Source organism: Pseudophryne corroboree, chromosome 1, assembly GCF_028390025.1.
Source record: "Pseudophryne corroboree isolate aPseCor3 chromosome 1, aPseCor3.hap2, whole genome shotgun sequence".
Lineage (NCBI taxonomy): Eukaryota > Metazoa > Chordata > Amphibia > Anura > Myobatrachidae > Pseudophryne > Pseudophryne corroboree.
This window is the reverse complement of record NC_086444.1, coordinates 849,634,543-849,653,454: the sequence shown is the minus strand read 5'-3', so window position 1 is coordinate 849,653,454 and position 18,912 is coordinate 849,634,543. Positions and strand designations below refer to the sequence as shown.

The window sequence follows — 18,912 nt, the reverse complement described above, 5'->3', positions numbered from 1 at the left end:
TACACAATAAAACAAACCTACAGTATAATTGTCAGAGGGCCTAATTCAGAACTGATCACAGTAGCAAATTTGTTAGCAAAACCATGTGCACTGCAGGGGAGCAGAACCGGATGTACCCCAGGCCCCCTTTTTTAAAAGGGCCCCCCACCGCCGCCAGTACCATAGATCAGATTTCTGGTCCGATCAGCAGTAATGCGCTGCGCTCCCGGTTCTGGCTCCCGGGAGCCGGGGCCACGCTGGGCAGCTAAGCAATTGCTATCCACTGCGGCCGCACGCAGGGACTGTGTAAAGGGAAGAACAGCTGGGCGATAGCTCAGCTATCCAATAATCTGAGGAGCAGCAGCCTGCGGCTCAGTCATTGGCTGGGTGTGCAGGCTGCAGGAAGAAGGAGCACAACATGTGGAGGCAGCCAGCTCTCCGAGTCCTATACAGTAGTACTGTATATTATCTGTGCAGAAATACAAAAAAAGGATATAAAGGTGTGCTAAAACAAAAAGATATTGTCCAATTACTTAATAACAGTTTTATTTCAATACATTCATGAAGCGATTTAAAAATACTTTAAAAGTGTGCAATTTAATTCAAGCCTATGTCCTTTTCTCAGTAAAAAGCCGTCTAATAAGATTTTAAGTGTATCAGTCCAGCTGACTGTTTGTAACGAATTTGTGTCTCAGTTCTCCATTGGACACACAGGGGCAGATGTATTAACCTGGAGAAGGCATAAGGAAGTGATAAACCAGTGATATGTGCAAGGTGATAAAGGCAGCAGCCAATCAGATCCTAACTGTTAATTTACATATTGGAGCGGATTGGCTGGTGTCTTTATCACCTTGCACATATCACTGGTTTATCACTTCCTTATGCCTTCTCCAGGTTAATACATCTGCCCCCTATCCCTTTGTAACAGTTTATGCAGTCTCTGTGGTACCACTTATTACTTGTATCCAAACACGGGGGAGAGCGCTGTGGTTTGTCTGAAGACACAGCGATATGCTACGACCCCTAATTATTTCAGCCGCAGTATGGGAGACTGGTTACTCACGGCTGTCGCGGCTTGCACGGCTTCAGCTTCTGTTGTAAGGGGAGCGGACCTCCTTAGCCAGGCACCGCTTCAGCAGTATCCTCAGTCAAAACCGGCCCGCCGTGCAGTCACAAAAAGAGATGAATGGACTATGGGCAGTTGGATCCAAACAAAGTGCCCTCCTTACACGTTTCTCCGCCAGTAGGGCAAGCGGTTTCGTCAGAGGAATAACGTGGTTGTGTTGTTAGCTCAATTTTAAAGCAGATCCAGCCAATCATTCAGCTGATTAGTTTAATTGCACTCAGTTGTCAAGCTCTGTTCACATGGCTTGTATAATACATGAGCTTGAATGTTAAAACAGGCAAACAAATGTCTATTTATAATAATTCACAATAGATTGTAACAGTTACTGATAGATTCTTTGGTGGTATACAGATAATAACTTGTCACTTATAACCGTAATATTTAATTTTTAAGAGTATTTAAAAATAAATAAAAATTGCTAAAGACTGACCAGGAGACTATAACATAGTACTATGTATATGAAAACCCCTCTACAATCCAGTGCGGCGTCGATAGCTTAGAGGGTTTGCAAGGTGTATACAGCACGTGAAGTCCTGGGTTTGAATCCCTCCAGGATCCACCTTTCCACATGCAATTTATTATGTGATTTTTACTACTTATATTTTAATCCATAAAGATTATTTATTAAATATACACTTAAGAAATACAAATATATACACATCCGTTTTTACACAGCGTTCTCTAACATATAGAGCTAATAACAGCAAGTATAGTACATCAATTGTTTCACTAAAGACACGATATATAAACACACGACCATATGTGTCAACTAGCGTTATTAATATTATGCCGTATCTTATCTAATCGGCAAAACCACAGCAGCTCACTTAAATTATTCAGACTATATCTTGGAACCCATCTCATATATAGTCATATATAACCACTTTTATATTTCAAAAACATTTATAGGGATTAGTTTTAACAAATTTCTAATGACCATAGTTAGCAAAAATATATTGAGTAGACTAATTCTTCGATTCTTAGTTGATGTATAGCCGTCAAGATATCGAACTATCTTCCATATTTCTGTCTACATTATTTCCCTTACTTACTTAACTACACGACCAGACAAATAAGGAAGAGCGAGGGTGAGGAAATAGAATTTATGGGGATGTAAATATGTAACGGAGGATAAATAGGGGGGTGGGTGGGAAGGGACACAGGAGGGAGGTCACGGAATAAATAGGGAGAGGGGAGAAGAGGGAGGAGAGGGAGAGGGAAGGAAGCCAGCACAAAGTTCACAAAACGTAAAGGCTGGCTGTATTATGTACTGGGTTTTATATATATATATATATATATATATATATATATATATATATATATATATATATATATATATATATATATATATATATATATATATATATACATACACATACATACAGGTTGAGTATCCCTTATCCAAAATGCTTGGGACCAGAGGTATTTTGGATAACGGATTTTTCTGTATTTTGGAATAATTAGATACCATAATGAGATTTCATGGGGATGGGACCTAAATCTAAGCACAGAATGCATTTATGTTTCATATACACCTTATACACATAGCCTGAAGGTAATTTTTGCCAATATTTTTTATAACTTTGTGCATTAAACAAAGTGTGTGTACATACACACAATTCATTTATGTTTCATATACACCTTGTATACACAGCCTGAAGGTCATTTAATACAATATTATTAATAACTTTGTGTATTAAACAAAGTTTGTGTACACTGAGCCATCAAAAACAAAGATTTCACTATCTCACTCTCACTCAAAAAAGTCCGTATTTCGGAATATTCCGTATTTCGGAATATATGGATATGGGATACTCAACCTGTATATACTGTACGTATACATATTTCGGTTTGCAGGCTTCCGTGCATTGGCCAATTCACTAACTAAATCCCCATCATTTATTTATTGATGTTGTGAGGATAAGTGAGCTTGCTATGGTGAGTGCTGAATTTTCTGTTTGTATGTATGTGTATATATTTATATATAAACAGGAATAAAACAGCAGCAGTCCGTTGGTCTTGTTCAAATAGTGCAATGTAATTATTTTTTGTACCGCTGTTTTCTTCCTGTTGTACTAATTACTGAGGCACCAGTAGCATTTGCTCCTTTATTGGAGTGTCGGGCCATCCATTCCCATGTATATATTAGAGATATAGAGATATAGATATATATATATATATATATATATATATATATATATATATATATATATATATATATATATATATATATATATATATATATATATATATATATACATATACACACACACACATATGTTAGTTGAAGGCACTCAAATAATTATTATACAAAAAAATGTTTTATTAGCTTTACCACCCACATAGGCACTTTATAAGTCATAACGAGAATGGCTCCATTAATCCCATTTGTATTCATCATATGGCAAGCATATAAAAATGCCTTTAGAATCAACATGTGTAGAATCAGCATTTTTTGTAAATACCAGTCCATCGATGGTCGACCCCGGTCCTATGCTGGACCGTTCAAACACTTTTGCATCAAATTACTGCCACCTCCATTAACCAGGGCTATCTGGTTCGCATGTTGATTCCAAAGGCATTTTATATGTTTGCCATCTGTTGAATACAAATGGTATTAATGGAGCCATTCACTTTATGACTGTTAAAGTACCTATTGTCAGCGTCCGGAGTCTTACCGGTACGCTGGGGCCGCGGGGCTGGCTTCCTTGGCGTTGTGCGGGCAGCGGCGGAGTTGGGTTGCTGCGCCGGATCCGCCGGCAGCAGTAGCGGCGGTGAGGGGGTCCGCTCGTGGCGGCGGGACGCGCTACAGCGGGTCGCTCTTGCTGAGCCGTTGCTAGGAGACCAGGGGCAGTGAGCAATGTGGCTTTGCAAATAGGTCTGCATTAATGGGCGCCGCCATGTTGGAAACCAAGTTTTAGGCATAGTTCCCGTTTCCTGTTTCTTCCAGCCAATCCAGGAGAAGCTCTCCCTATAAAAGGGGGCTGGTTTAGGACAGGGAGCCAGTGCTTCGAGTTACAACCCTGTTGTAGGTGCTTTAGCCTGTGCTCCCAGGATTCCTGCTGTATTCTGGTTCCTCCTGATCCTGCTTGGTCGGTTCTCTGTTGCTGCTGCAGCCCTGCTGTTTCTAGCCTGCTACTGCCTGTGGAAGCGCTCCTGGAAAACCCGGTCCAGTAAGACACTCTGGGCACAGTCGGCCCCGGATCTTCTGCCTTGACTTTCAAGCCACACTCCACAGATCTCTTTCACCACCCACGCCTTTGTACCACCGACCATAGCCTGCAGATTACCTTCAGCCTCGTTTTCCAAACCACAGTCCACAGTCCTTGTCTCCAGCCACGTCTTCAACCACCATCCACAGTTCCACAGTTTATTATCTAAAATCTCGTGTTTCAAATCACAGTCCACAGTTCTTCGCCTCCAGCCACGTCTTTAACCATCGTGCTCCAGCCTCGGTTCTCTACCTCAGCCCTGTACATAATAAATACTTTCCATTGACTCTCAAACCCCACCTACGTTCTTCATTGCTCCGTGTCCCATGCGAAGGAACTATATCCAGCCCTCTCATCTGGTTCATTCACAGCCTGCTACCTCCTCGGTCAAATCTCAGCTGCCGGATCCCCAAACTTTGCTAGACGTGACAGTAAGCACTGGCCCAATGGATTAGACGGGTGATCAGGCCTAAGGAGGGGATTCAACTGCAGATATCTGGTCTCGCTTAAGTAAGCAGGAGGCCACACAATCTCAAATCGTGCAGTTCATGCAGAGTATGTCCGAACGTCTCGATTCTCTCTGTGTTGTCATGACGGCCCCTCAAGTATCTACAGCTACTCCCACATTAGCACCTCCGGTCCCGCTTCCTCCTGTACCAGTACCGGGTGGTCTTCTGTTTGCCGGCGGTCGGGCTCCCGGCGCTCAGTATACCGGCGCCGGGAGCCCGACAGCCGGAATACCGACAATTATTTTCCCTCGTGGGGGTCCACGACCCCCATAGAGGGAGAATAAAATAGTGTGGCACGCGTAGCGCGCCTCCGTGCCCGTAGCGTGGCGAGCGCAGCGAGCCCGCAAGGGGCTCATTTGCGCTCGCCAAGCTGTCGGTAAGCCGGCGGTCGGGCTCCCGGCGCCGGGATGCTGGTCGCCGGGAGCCCGACCGCCGGCCAGCCGTAGTGAACCCCCAGTACCACTTCCATGGTTGCATTTGCGACCTCCCAGTAAATTCGATAGGAATCCAAAACAATGCCGCGGGTTTCTTAACCAGTGTGAAATCCAGTTCGAACTACAGTCGGACAACTTCCCATCAGCACGAACCAAAGTAGCCTATATAATTTCTTAACTTACCGGGCAAGCGTTGGAATGGGCTTCACCTTTGTGGGAGAGGATGGATCCCATCTTATCTAACTATCCAGAATTCGTGGCCACCTTTCGAAGAATCTTCTACGAACCGGGCAGGACTTCTGCCGCCTCATTGGAGATCCTGCGCCTGCGTCAGGGCACGCGTACGGTCAGTCAGTACGTGATCCAGTTTCGCACCCTTTCCTCAGAACTGAACTGGAACGAGGAGGCTCTCATTGCAGCTTTCTGGAGCGGTCTCTCCGAAAAGATCAAAGATGACCTCGCAACTCAGGACGTACCTGATAAGTTGGATAAACTCATTTCTTTATGCAGTAAGTTAGACCTGAGGTACAGAGAACGCTGTATGGAGAGGTTGCGGTCAGATCGCCCTAAGCCTAGAGTTGTTCTTCCAACACCATCAGCACCAACTGCGGAAGAACCCATTAAGATTAATCGCTCCCGCCTCTCCAATGAAGAACGTCAGAGACGGCGACAAGGGAACCTCTGCCTGTATTGTGGTGCATCTGATCACTTTGTTAAAACTTGCACTCTACGTCCGTGAAACGCCCGTTACTAGTTTGTGCTGGAGAGGTCAAGCTAGGAGAATTCTCAGAATTACACACCAAGAAAGTCTGTCCTGTTAACCCAATTGGAGCTCCCTTCTTCTCTTCTCATCCCTGCACTACTCGGCTCCGGAGCCGCCGAAAGCTTCATTACGTCAGCTCTGGTCAAACGTTCTGGAATACAAACGGTTCCTTTGGATCGTAACATTTCTGTTACCGCAGTGGATGGAAGTTATATCCCTGAGGGTATTATATCCTCTCGTACTATTCCTCTCAAGATGAAGGTCGGAGTTCTCCATTCGGAAAAAATCTCTTTCCTTGTAATTCCTAAAGCCTCTCACAAAGTAGATGTGATTCCGCAACAGTTTTCTAAAGGTTCCAAAAGATAGTTTATACTAAAGATAATATAGTACCAGAATAACGTATAAATATGCACGTGTAATTCGTGTTGTGATTATAGGGTCTGGTGGTGCACCCAGAGTCAAAAACAAACTAGGAAGAGAGGGAAATACAGAAGACTCTTGTGTGGGTGCACTCTTTATTTATAGTTTTGTTAATATGAAGATATTAAAACATAACTTTTATTTTCTAACTATTCTAAGAAAAAATCCACATTTATATATTCCACCTCAATTAATTCTAAAAGTATATGTTACTACATATGAGTATAATTCAGCCCACCAGTATCTCTGGGGGATGCCATATCTATTGACGTGGCTGATTAATCCAGACAGGTTGGGGTATATGTATATCACAACCAATGTTAAAGTTTGTTAGAAAATTGGAAATGTTCTGGTTAGTCTATATTGGTAGACTTCAGGAGGGATGTAGACACTCTTGCTCTACATCCTGTTCCTATCAACCAGCACAAGCTCTGCTTGTATTAATGGGACCTCATAGGGTCATTAAACCAAATGTTGTGAGGAATATAGATCCTTATTAGTATTGAACCAATTCTGATCTATGACATATCAGGACAGACGGTACTTAGGAAAGATGATATAATCAGAGAAAGAGATGATTGAAGAAAAAGTGGTGATCCTGCTGTTGGCTTAGAGTCGAGAAGGTCACGAATTACAACACCGGGTATTCTCTGGGGGTCACCCTCGCAGATACTGACCCAGCCCACCACCGTTTTGCTTCTAAGATCGGACGAGATCGGGCTCAGTCGGTGGGGTATGGTAGTAATTCCTTGTGCCTGCTATGGCCGACTCACCAATGAGAGTGCACCTAAATTGAGTGGGGGGAAAGAAGTGAAAAATGGGGGGGGGGGGGGGAGACAGAAAAATGAGGCGGATCTGCTGTCTATGTTAGGCACAGGATAAACCTGTGGATCATGGATGAGAGTCCGCAGAATATTAAAGAGAAAAGGGATGGAAGAAGAAGAATGGGGGGGGGGGGGGAGGGAAAGGAGAGAAGAGGGAACTGAGTAGGGATGGGTGACAGATATCCACTTGATATAAAACACAGAATGCTGTCAATGAGGTAAGAAATTAGGTACTAGGCCAGATTGACTGGCAATGTTATATAGATTCTGTGGTCACTTGGATTGGAATGAGTATATAACTATCAGCTTGGTATCAAAACCAGAATTATGTATAATTAGGCATAGGCCCAAATTAACTGGAACTGATGGATATATTCCGCGATCACTCAATTTAGAAAACTATGTATTTGCCACATAGAGGGAACAGGTTAGTGTGCAGACCCTCTAGGTACCTGATATCATACTTGTATATACATATCCTAAGAGAGAACAGAACTTTTACTATTCATAACTTGCAGGCACGACTGAAAATTTAGTTAAGAAGGATAGCAGTGTGGTATTCTGTCTAAATCCCTCAATAGACCTGATTAGGTCTAGGTGTTTATACAAAGCTGCAGATATATTAAGCATAATATAGAGATGTCAAGGTGATTACTAATCAGGATATTTTAGAGAGTACTCCTGTTGGCAGTATAGAACGTAAGTGGGTGAACAGACCCCTGCAGATACTAATTAATTAGGTACAATTACCATTCTTACTTCTCTCCTCTGTTTAGGAACCAGCATACAAATAACAGTGATAATATAACAATTTTCGTGCTTGAAAAAAAAAAAAAAAAATGGGGCAATTGGAGAGAGGGTGAGGGATATCTGACAAAGCAAATGAGGGGATAATAAGAATCTCTTTCAAAATATCATTCAAGATATCACAATCATAGTCCAGATCCCTGGGCTGCCCTAAATAGGGTTATGACAAAAATATATATATACTGCATTGCTGTGTTGGTATAGAGAATCTCATAAAAGTAGATACAAAAGTGTACCGGTCCCTGCCCAGGTCCCTGGGTCAGTCAATAGGTAATAGGATGCAAGATATATTCCTCAGGTCCTTAATACATGTAGAAGTTTTTCATGCTGGAATGCTGAGATAGGGTCAAGCTGGAACTGGAAATAGGTCCTGCTGGAGCTTGAAAACGCGTTTCACCCGTCCTGCGGGCTTGTTCACTTCCAATGCTACTGGTATGGTGTTATAGACTGAGGTTTAAATACCTATGTAGGTAGTTATTGGCCAATAGCTGCATTGTACTTAATTAGCTTATAATAAACATCTGACCTCCGCTGTGTTCAGCGGAAGTGATGTGTTTGAACAGGTTGCTAGGCAACCTATATTATGTGTCTTAACATCAGGACAAAAAAACACATAAAGAAGGGGAGGGAATGTAAATGATCTCTTGGTTAAAGGCCTCGTTTGTACAGTGAATTGATATATTGGGGCAGCAGAGAAACCTCTTGCTCCTTTGAGACACTAATGTGATCGGAGCCCCGATGTGGTATGTCACAACCGGCGGTCGGCCCCAGCGTCGCGTTGCCAGGATACGAGCCGCCCTCAGTTGTCATTGGTGACGTCACCTCTCTTCGGAGATCGAAATGGACGTCGGGATTAGAGCGTCCCGTCGCCCGGCAACCGAGCGTGCCCCGGCCAGCGGGTGGAACTGCATTAGAGCTCCCACAGACCGACTGATATAGCTGCCTGCTGGGGAGTTATTTGTTGGGACAAACTGAAGTAGATCCAGGTTTATTTTGGACGGGGCTCTTATTTTGCTTTTAAGGTTAGGTGCTTACTGAGTCCCGCCTCTAGAAATTTCTACTGATTGGACCATGTCTAATCAGTGAGATGGTACAGTAACCTGTTTTTTAATTAACCCATCATGGGTAGGAATTTAGAGAGAACAGGGGGAAAGGGGAGGGCTTGAAGTATTGGTTATTGAAGAGTGAACCTAGGTGATAGTAAGTATGAGAACTAAGCTGATTAACAGTAGCTGTAAGAAGAAAATTGATATAAATTGAAGTAAAGTCACAGTGAAAGTGAAATATTATAATTAGATAATGAAGATATAGATATGAATTAACCTTAAATATTATAAATAAAATGAGTGTAGAATTAAAAGTTTTTATAAAAATAAAAGGATGAAGGTAAAAGACCAAATTAGGACTGGGGGTTGAGTGAAGATAATTAAAAAAATTGATTATATATATATATAAAATAAAATAAAATCTAACTATATGGGTATGAGTGCGAAATCTTATGTTGTGTCTAGATGGCATAGTATGAGGATATGCTATTGGGAGTGAAATGAAGTATGTACTATGTGATTAGGAAGTGATATTGTTATAAGGAAGGGGGAGGGGTGATGAATAAGGTGGTGACCCACCGTGAATGTGAAGGCGAGTGTAAGAATAATTATTAGGATAGGGGGAATATTGGGTTATTGACTGGGAAAGGTGGTGAACGTGTAATTTGGTGATAGCAATTTGATGGGTAGGTATGGAATTATGTGCCATATCCATTACTTACTAGATGTGGGCATAGTGAATATACCTAGAGGACATGACATTAAAGAGTCCATAATCGGTGTGTGGTGAATGGAACCTGGGTGAGGTGAGTAATTATGCTGCATGGGACGTATTGCAGAGAGGGAAGGGGGGGGGGGGGGGGGATGGGGGGGGGTTTGTAGGGAAGGGGGAGAGATGGGTACTAATGTGGATAACTTATGACAGGTAAATGGGTATGGTCTGGTGAGTACACATATCTGATACTGTGAGAGGGGAGGGGAGAACGGTTAGATGACATGAAGAATAGAGTGTCAAATATAGGCATTGAGCTAAAGGTTCGGACCATTTAAGGTCGGATCATGCTTAGAGAAAAGCACTAGAATTTATGCTCTCATTGAGGCCCATTGGTTTATAAGTATTCAGTTTAAATATCCACTCAGTTTCTTTCTTTAACAGTTCTTTGGTCAGATCCCCTCCTCTAATGCCCAACTGGACTCTTTCCAAACCGAAGACTCTAAGGTCTTTTTGGAAATCTGTGTGACAGGAGTAAAAATGCCTGGCAACCGATGTCAATTTTCTCATACGTGTGAGATCACTGGCAGCATTCCGACACGTTCCCACATGTTCCATATATCAATTCACTGTACAAACTAGGCCTTTAACCAAGAGATCATTTACATTCCCTCCCCTTCTTTATGTGTTTTTTTGTCCTGATGTTAAGACACATAATATAGGTTGCCTAGCAACCTGTTCAAACACATCACTTCCGCTGAACACAGCGGAGGTCAGATGTTTATTATAAGCTAATTAAGTACAATGCAGCTATTGGCCAATAACTACCTACATAGGTATTTAAACCTCAATCTATACACCATACCAGTAGCATTGGAAGTGAACAAGCCCGCAGGACGGGTGAAACGCGTTTTCCAGCTCCAGCAGGACCTATTTCCAGTTCCAGCTTGACCTATCTCAGCATTCCAGCATGAAAAACTTCTACATGTATTAAGGACCTGAGGAATATATCTTGCATCCTATTACCTATTGACTGACCCAGGGACCTGGGCAGGGACCGGTACACTTTTGTATCTACTTTTATGAGATTCTCTATACCAACACAGCAATGCAGTATATATATATTTTTGTCATAACCCTATTTAGGGCAGCCCAGGGATCTGGACTATGATTGTGATATCTTGAATGATATTTTGAAAGAGATTCTTATTATCCCCTCTTTTGCTTTGTCAGATATTCCTCACCCTCTCTTTCTCTCTCCAATTGCCCATTTTTTTTTTTCCCAGCACGAAAATTGTTATATTATCACTGTTATTTGTATGCTGGTTCCTAAACAGAGGAGAGAAGTAAGAATGGTAATTGTACCTAATTAATTAGTATCTGCAGGGGTCTGTTCACCCACTTACATTCTATACTGCCAACAGGAGTACTCTCTAAAATATCCTGATTAGTAATCACCTTGACATCTCTATATTATGCCTTAATATATCTGCAGCTTTGTATAAACACCTAGACCTAATCAGGTCTATTGAGGGATTTAGACAGAATACCACACAGCTATCCTTCTTAACTAAATTTTCAGTCGTGCTGCAAGTTATGAATAGTAAAAGTTCTGTTCTCTCTTAGGATATGTATATACAAGTATACAAGTTGATACCAAGCTGATAGTTATATACTCATTCCAATCCAAGTGACCACAGAATATATCTAACATTGCCAGTCAATCTGGCCTATACCTAATTTCTTACCTCATTGACAGCATTCTGTGTTTTATATCAAGTGGATATCTGTCACCATCCCTACTCAGTTCCCTCTTCTCTCCTTTCCTCCCCCCCCCCCCCCCCCCATTCTTCTTCTTCCATCCCTTTTCTCTTTATATTCTGCGGACTCTCATCCATGATCCACAGGTTTATCCTGTGCCTAACATAGACAGCAGATCCGCCTCATTTTTCTGTCTCCTCCCCCCCCATTTTTCACTTCTTTCCCCCACTCAATTTAGGTGCACTCTCATTGGTGAGTCGGCCATAGCAGGCACAAGGAATTACTACCATACCCCACCGACTGAGCCCGATCTCGTCCGATCTTAGAAGCAAAACGGTGGTGGGCTGGGTCAGTATCTGCGAGGGTGACCCCCAGAGAATACCCGGTGTTGTAATTCGTGACCTTCTCGACTCTAAGCCAACAGCAGGATCACCACTTTTTCTTCAATCATCTCTTTCTTTGAATTATATCATCTTTCCTAAGTACCGTCTGTCCTGATATGTCATAGATCAGAATTGGTTCAATACTAATAAGGATCTATATTCCTCACAACATTTTGGTTTAATGACCCTATGAGGTCCCATTAATACAAGCAGAGCTTGTGCTGGTTGGATAGGAACAGGATGTAGAGCAAGAGTGTCTACATCCCTCCTGAAGTCTACCAATATAGACTAACCAGAACATTTCCAATTTTCTAACAAACTTTAACATTGGTTGTGATATACATATACCCCAACCTGTCTGGATTAATCAGCCACGTCAATAGATATGGCATCCCCCAGAGATACTGGTGGGCTGAATTATACTCATATGTAGTAACATATACTTTTAGAATTAATTGAGGTGGAATATATAAATGTGGATTTTTTCTTAGAATAGTTAGAAAATAAAAGTTATGTTTTAATATCTTCATATTAACAAAACTATAAATAAAGAGTGCACCCACACAAGAGTCTTCTGTATTTCCCTCAATTCCTATAGCCTCTCATGAACTAATCCTAGGGTTTCCATGGTTACGTAGACACAATCCCCACATAGATTGGCAAACTATGGATGTTCTCTCTTGGGGGCAAGACTGCTTTCAGAACTGTTTACCTTCAGTTAGACCTCTCTGTTCTTCCAGCCTTCCTGTGGAGTACCAAGCTTTTCAAGATGTTTTCAGTAAGCATGGGGCGGACACCTTGCCTCAGCATCGTACTTGGGATTGTCCCATTGAGCTAGTACCCGGTAAGACTCCTCCCTGAGGTCAAATTTACCCTCTCTCACTTTCCGAGACACAGGCCATGTCGGAGTATATCCTGGAGAACTTGGAGAAAGGGTTCATCAGGTCTTCTACATCCCTGGCCGGAGCAGGGGGTTTTTTTTTGTCAAAAAAAAGGATGGGGGGTTGCGGCCCTGTATTGACTATAGAGGTCTCAATGACATAACAGTTAAGAACAGATATCCGTTACCTCTGATTCCAGAACTGTTTGACCGTGTTAATGGAGCTACTGTATTTACTGTTGGACTTACGAGGGGCCTACAATCTTATACGTATTCGCCCAGGGGACGAATGGAAGATGGCATTTAATACCCGCGACGGCCATTACGAATACCTGGTAATGCCTTTTGGCCTATGTAACGACCCAGACGTCTTTCAAGCGTTCGTTAACGAAATCTTCAGAGATCTCCTCTATGACTGCTTGGTAGTGTATCTGGATGACATCCTCATTTTTATTAGGGATCTGAAGACCCATCAGGAACAAGTCAAAGAAGTGTTAACTCGTTTACGAAGGAATCAGTTATTCTGTAAGTTAGAGAAGTGCACCTTTGAAGTACCCACGATTCCATTCCTCGGTTACATTCTTTCAGGGCAGAGGTTACAGATGGACCCCACTAAAGTCTAGGCGATTCAGGATTGGGCACTTCCAGCTACCCTTAAAGGAATTCAACGTTTCCTGGGGTTTGCTAACTTCTACCAAAGATTCATTCAAAATTATTCTTCTGTCATAGCTCCTATAACCGCATTAACTAGTAAGGGAGCCGATCCTGCCAGGTGGTCTCCGGAGGCTTTGGAAGCTTTTTCATCTTTAAAGGAGGCCTTCACGACTGCTCCCGTTCTTCGACAACCCGATCTCAGCCGTTGATGCCTCTACTGTAGGAGTAGGAGCAGTATTATCCCAGCTTTTTGAGGACAAGAAGGTCCATCCTTGTGCGTTCTTCTCGCGAAGATTCTCCCGGAACAGGAATTACTGGCAATTAAGTTGGCCTTTGAGGAGTGGAGGTATTTGTTGGAGGGAGCTCAGCATCCAATTTCGGTGACCACGGATCACAAGAACCTCCTGTATCTACAGTCAGCCCGATGTCTGAACCCACACCAAGCAAGATGGGCACTCTTCTTTACCCGTTTTCATTTTAAACTCAGTTACCGACCAGGTTCCCTCAACAAAAAGGCAGATGCATTATCTCGCTCCCTAAGTTCAGATGAACCCTCTGACCGTTCAAAAGAGCAATTTATCCTGGAATCCACTTCTTTTTCTGCAACTAATACTTTTCCACTTCCTCCTCCAGGGAAGATCTTCGTTGCACCAAATCTTCGCAAGAAACTTCTTACATGGGCTCACTACTCCTCCTTCATGGGCCATGCGGGCAGTCATAAGACACTTAAATTCATTCAGCGCTCCTACTGGTGGCCTCATCTCAGGACTGACATTCAGGAATTTGTAGCTGCCTGTCCAAAATGTCCCCAGCATAAAAGTCCCAAAGGTCCACCAGCCGGGTTACTCCATCCTTTGCCGGTACCACTAAGACCGTGGACGCATATTTCTATGGACTTTATTACAGATTTACCTACGTCTGGTGGGCGGAACACCGTTTGGGTCATAGTTGACTGATTCTCTAAAATGGCACACTTTGTTCCTCTGGCTAATCTTCCATCTGCATCCCAGTTGGCAAAATTGTTTATAGCAGAGATCTTTCGACTCCATGGTCTACCACAGGAAATAGAGTCTGATAGAGGTCCTCAATTTGTGGCCAAGTTTTGGAGATCCCTATGTTCTGCTCTTGGCGTGAAATTAAAATTCTCCTCAGGATATCATCCCCAAACGGATGGTCAAACAGAGAGAGTGAACCAGGATCTGGAGACTTTCCTGCGTTTATTCATGTCCTCCTCACAGGAAGACTGGTTGGACTTCCTCCCATTCGCAGAATTTGCCCATAACAATCTTTATCACTCTGCCACAAAATCTTCTCCATTCTTCATTAATTATGGTTACCATCCAAGAGTTCCCAACTTCCAACTTCTGCCTACGCTTGAGGTTCCTGCCGCAGAGTCAAGACTTCGATAATTTACTGAAGCCTGGAAACAAATTCATAAGACTGCTCAAGACATCCAAGAGATATAAGACCTATGCAGATCTGAAATTAAAAGCTGTACCAAGCCTTAAGGTAGGAGATCGGGTTTGGGTTTCCACACATAACCTAAGATTAAAGGTTCCTACAAAGAAGTTTGCTCCCAGATTTATTGGGCCTTTCCCAATCGAAAAAGTGTTGAATCCTGTGGCTTACAAAGTGAAATTACCTCCGCAGTTAAGAATTCCTAATGCATTTCATATTTCTCTCTTAAAACCATTGGTACTTAATCGGTTCAGAGCCGCTCTGCCTAAATCACCCAAGATCCAATCAGCACATGGAGACGAATTTGAGATTCACAAGATCCTCGATTCTCGCAGACGTTATGGTCGCATCTAGTACCTTGTTGATTGGAAGGGGTATGGGCCAGAGGATAGATCTTGGGTAGATGCAGAGGATGTCCATGCTCCAAGACTTCTTCGGACATTTCATGCCAAGTTTCCAACTAAACCACATAGGTGTCCGGAGTCCACCCACAAAGGGGGGGAAAGTACTGTCAGTGTCCGGAGTCTTACCGGTACGCTGGGGCCGCGGGGCTGGCTTCCTTGGCGTTGTGCGGGCAGCGGCGGAGGTGGGCTGCTGCGCCGGATCCGTGGGCAGCAGTAGCGGCGGTGAGGGGGTCCGCTCATGGCGGCAGGACCCTGCTACAGCGGGTCGCTCTTGCTGAGCCGTTGCTAGGAGACCAGGGGCAGTGAGCAATGTTGCTTTTAAAAAGGTCTGCATTACTGGGCGCCGCAATGTTGAAGACCAAGTTTTAAACATAGTTCCTGTTTCCTGCTTCTTCCAGCCAGTCCAGGGGAAGCTCTCCCTATAAAAGGGGGCTGGTTTAGGACAGGGAGCCAGTGCTCTTTGGGCACAGTCGGCCCCGGATCTTCTGCCTCGTCTTTCAAGCCACACTCCACAGATCTCTTTCACCAGCCACGCCTTTGTACCACCGACCATAGCCTACAGATTACCTTCAGCCTCGTTTTCCAAACCACAGTCCACAGTCCTTGTCTCCAGCCACGTCTTCAACCACCATCCACAGTTCCACAGTTCATCATCTACAGTCTCGTGTTTCAAATCACAGTTAACAGTTCTTCGCCTCCAGCCACGTCTTTAACCATCGTGCTCCAGCCTCGGTTCTCTACCTCAGCCCTGTACATAATAAATACTTTCCATTGACTCTCAAACCCCACCTTCGTTCTTCATTGCTCCGTGTCCCATGCGAAGGAACTATATCCAGCCCCCTCATCTGGTTCATAACTTTTTTACATAATCTATACCGGAAGGCACGGACTGTAAGAAGCACCTATATATGATGACAGTGGACAGCGCAAACGTTTGATCATTCTTTATATATATATATATATATATATATTGTAAATGGTTGTATGGAGAGCGCTCTTATCGTGTAGTTATGTCTCTTTAGCTGTTCTTTCTCTCTAGGACAGTCCTTCAATTTTAGCTTTGATCACGAGAAGATGGATATTTCTGCAAAATACCCTTTCACCAGATTCACCCAGATAACAACATCACTCGTTATTTTAAAACTTCCATGATATTTATTGTTGATAAAATCTTCTTATTTTTAAATGAATGACTCTTACATTAAATTTAACATTCGTGGGATAAGATCTCAATGGCACTGCTGTCTACCCCAGCCGGGGAGGAGCTCCTATGACAGCCCGTCCAACCCACAAATGTTAATTCACTCAACGCGTTTCATCTAACAGACTTCCTAAGGGGTGTTTTTTATATGTAAGAGCGATGTCTTAATGAGAGAATACATGGGACCAATCCCATATAGTTTATCCCACTTTTAAATCCTATAATTAGTAGGGACCAGTGTAGAAAATTCCAGCTTTCTATTGGCTAATTTCCAGAACCGTTTGGACTTGTTATAAACAGCTTTTATCTTTTATTAGCTGCAATACTGGAGCTTGTGTCCTCTGTGCTGTCCTCACTCTGAATCTGAGCCTTACCCTGCAGCGGCTGCAGCAGGGTAAGGCTCAGTACAAGCACCGCCCCCCTCGCCGCCAGCCATTGGACTCATGGTGGAAGATGGCCCTGTGATTGGCCGCCCGTGCTGCTAGCAGCGCAATCATTGTCTCCCGCTGGGTCCCTGCTCTCTTAGGCGGACGTCGCCGGTCACTGCGCTGAGAGGAGATGGAGAGTCCGGTAAGGTGCCCATGTGCACTGTCCCCTGACACTGAGCCCCTCCCGGTCCACGGACTCCTCACCCAGTCCCCGCTATATAAAGGGAGCCGAGGATGGTCTGTACCACGCAGACCACACCGCTCCTGTCCTTCTGTGTGATCCTGAGCGAAATGAGTAACATCCTCTCCCAGCTCTACATGGCCTGGGGCACCAATTACATGTCCGCCAGCGCAGTGACTGCCAGCGTCCGCCTGAGAGAGTGGGGACCCAATCACTGCACAGCTAGCAGCACGGCTGGCCAATCACAAGGCTGACTTCCACCATGAGTCCAATTGCGGGGGGCAGTTCTATTCATTCTCCTATTTTCCTATGTATTCTCCTATATATTAGGCCACATCTGTGACTTGACTCCGCCCAGTGTTGTGACTCCGCCCAGCGTTAGCAAATGAGTCACAGATCTGGGGTAATGTATAGGAGATACCTACCTCCATCCCACGCACACCACCCACAGCACCTCCTGACCCCGTCCCCCGCACTCCCGCACCAGATTTGTTTAGCAGAGCAGTAGGAATTAATTTATCGAAATGCTGTGCCATGACTACATGGCCAAGAAACTATGGACACTGCTTCTTAGACACTAAATCACACCCAGGGGATTCAGATGACAGTTTTGCTACCGCCTGCAGTCTCTCTCTGCTATATAGAAGTGTATATGATGCATATTATAAGCAGTATGTATCAAGCCCCTGATAAGTTGTTTTTTTGTTTATGTTTGGGCCAACACAGAACGGGAATTCCACACTTACTACATTTCATTAGAAATTTAATTTAGTTTAGGTTTAACTGCCTTTTATTTGTTTTGCTGCATATGTTTCTCCCTCTCCTAGTAACTGGTCACTACTTATTGCCAGTGAGGAGACGACACAAATAAATCTGGAAACTATTTTGGCACGATGAAGATCCTGGATCAGTTGTCACAGGAAGTGCAGCAGTATTTACCACATTAGGATGAAATTTAAGCAAAATAAAATAAAAATGTAATATATCAATTTGATATTGTCATTGGGCTTGATTCAATTCAGCACGAATTGAACAGCGCCGGGAAGGAGCTCATGGAGCTATTCAATTCAGTGCAATGTTATGCCGGAGTTGAGGAAATCCAACAAACGAATGGCGCAATGCTGTTTTCTGCCCTTAGCGTGCCAGAAAGAGCATCAATGCCTGCACTTAAGATGGAGAATGCCGGACCTTGCGACTAAACATCATGCTTAAGGTTCACCATAACAGCGCACTGAATTGAATAGCTCAGGGAGCTCCTTTCCGATGCTGTTCAATTCGCACTGAATTGAATCGAGCGCCATAAATCTAAATAAATATTGAGCATTTATTAATTAGCCTATTTAGGTCTTTCTTCATACATTTAGTGCTAACAAGATAATAATGGGAGTGCTGGACTGCACACCCTAAATCTAAACATAATAAGAGGAGCTAATATGATGAGACTTGTAGTGCCACACAACAATCATAAATAAACTTTGCAATTTAAAATGGAGTAAAATAGAGGTTCTTAGCATCATTTTTGGCAAAAAAAATATAGGGGCCACCTACCATGGCCAGGTGACCTCATCAGGTGAGTCCCTAACATACCTAAGGTTTAAATCTACAGCATGGGGCCCACCGGGCCAGCACAACCAAGCCGCACCAAGGAATCACACTAGCAAGCAGTTTAAGTGTTAAAAGGTATTACATTAATAAGAAGTAGCAGCTCAGTGCTAAAAGTGTTACATAGG

The 18,912-nt window shown here is 43.4% G+C and overlaps 1 long non-coding RNA gene across 2 annotated transcripts in view; it reads right to left on the bottom strand.

The window, feature by feature from the left end:
* LOC134955918 (uncharacterized) overlaps positions 1-8,843 on the bottom strand; it is a 52,288-nt gene extending 43,445 nt beyond the window's left edge. Inside the window, exon 1 of one of the 2 annotated variants that reach the window (XR_010185972.1) lies at positions 8,018-8,843. This is a non-coding gene — a long non-coding RNA (uncharacterized LOC134955918). The remainder of the gene's footprint in view (positions 1-8,017) is intronic. The other variant, XR_010185977.1, reaches the window with a different exon arrangement.
* Positions 8,844-18,912: the final 10,069 nt, after the last annotated feature.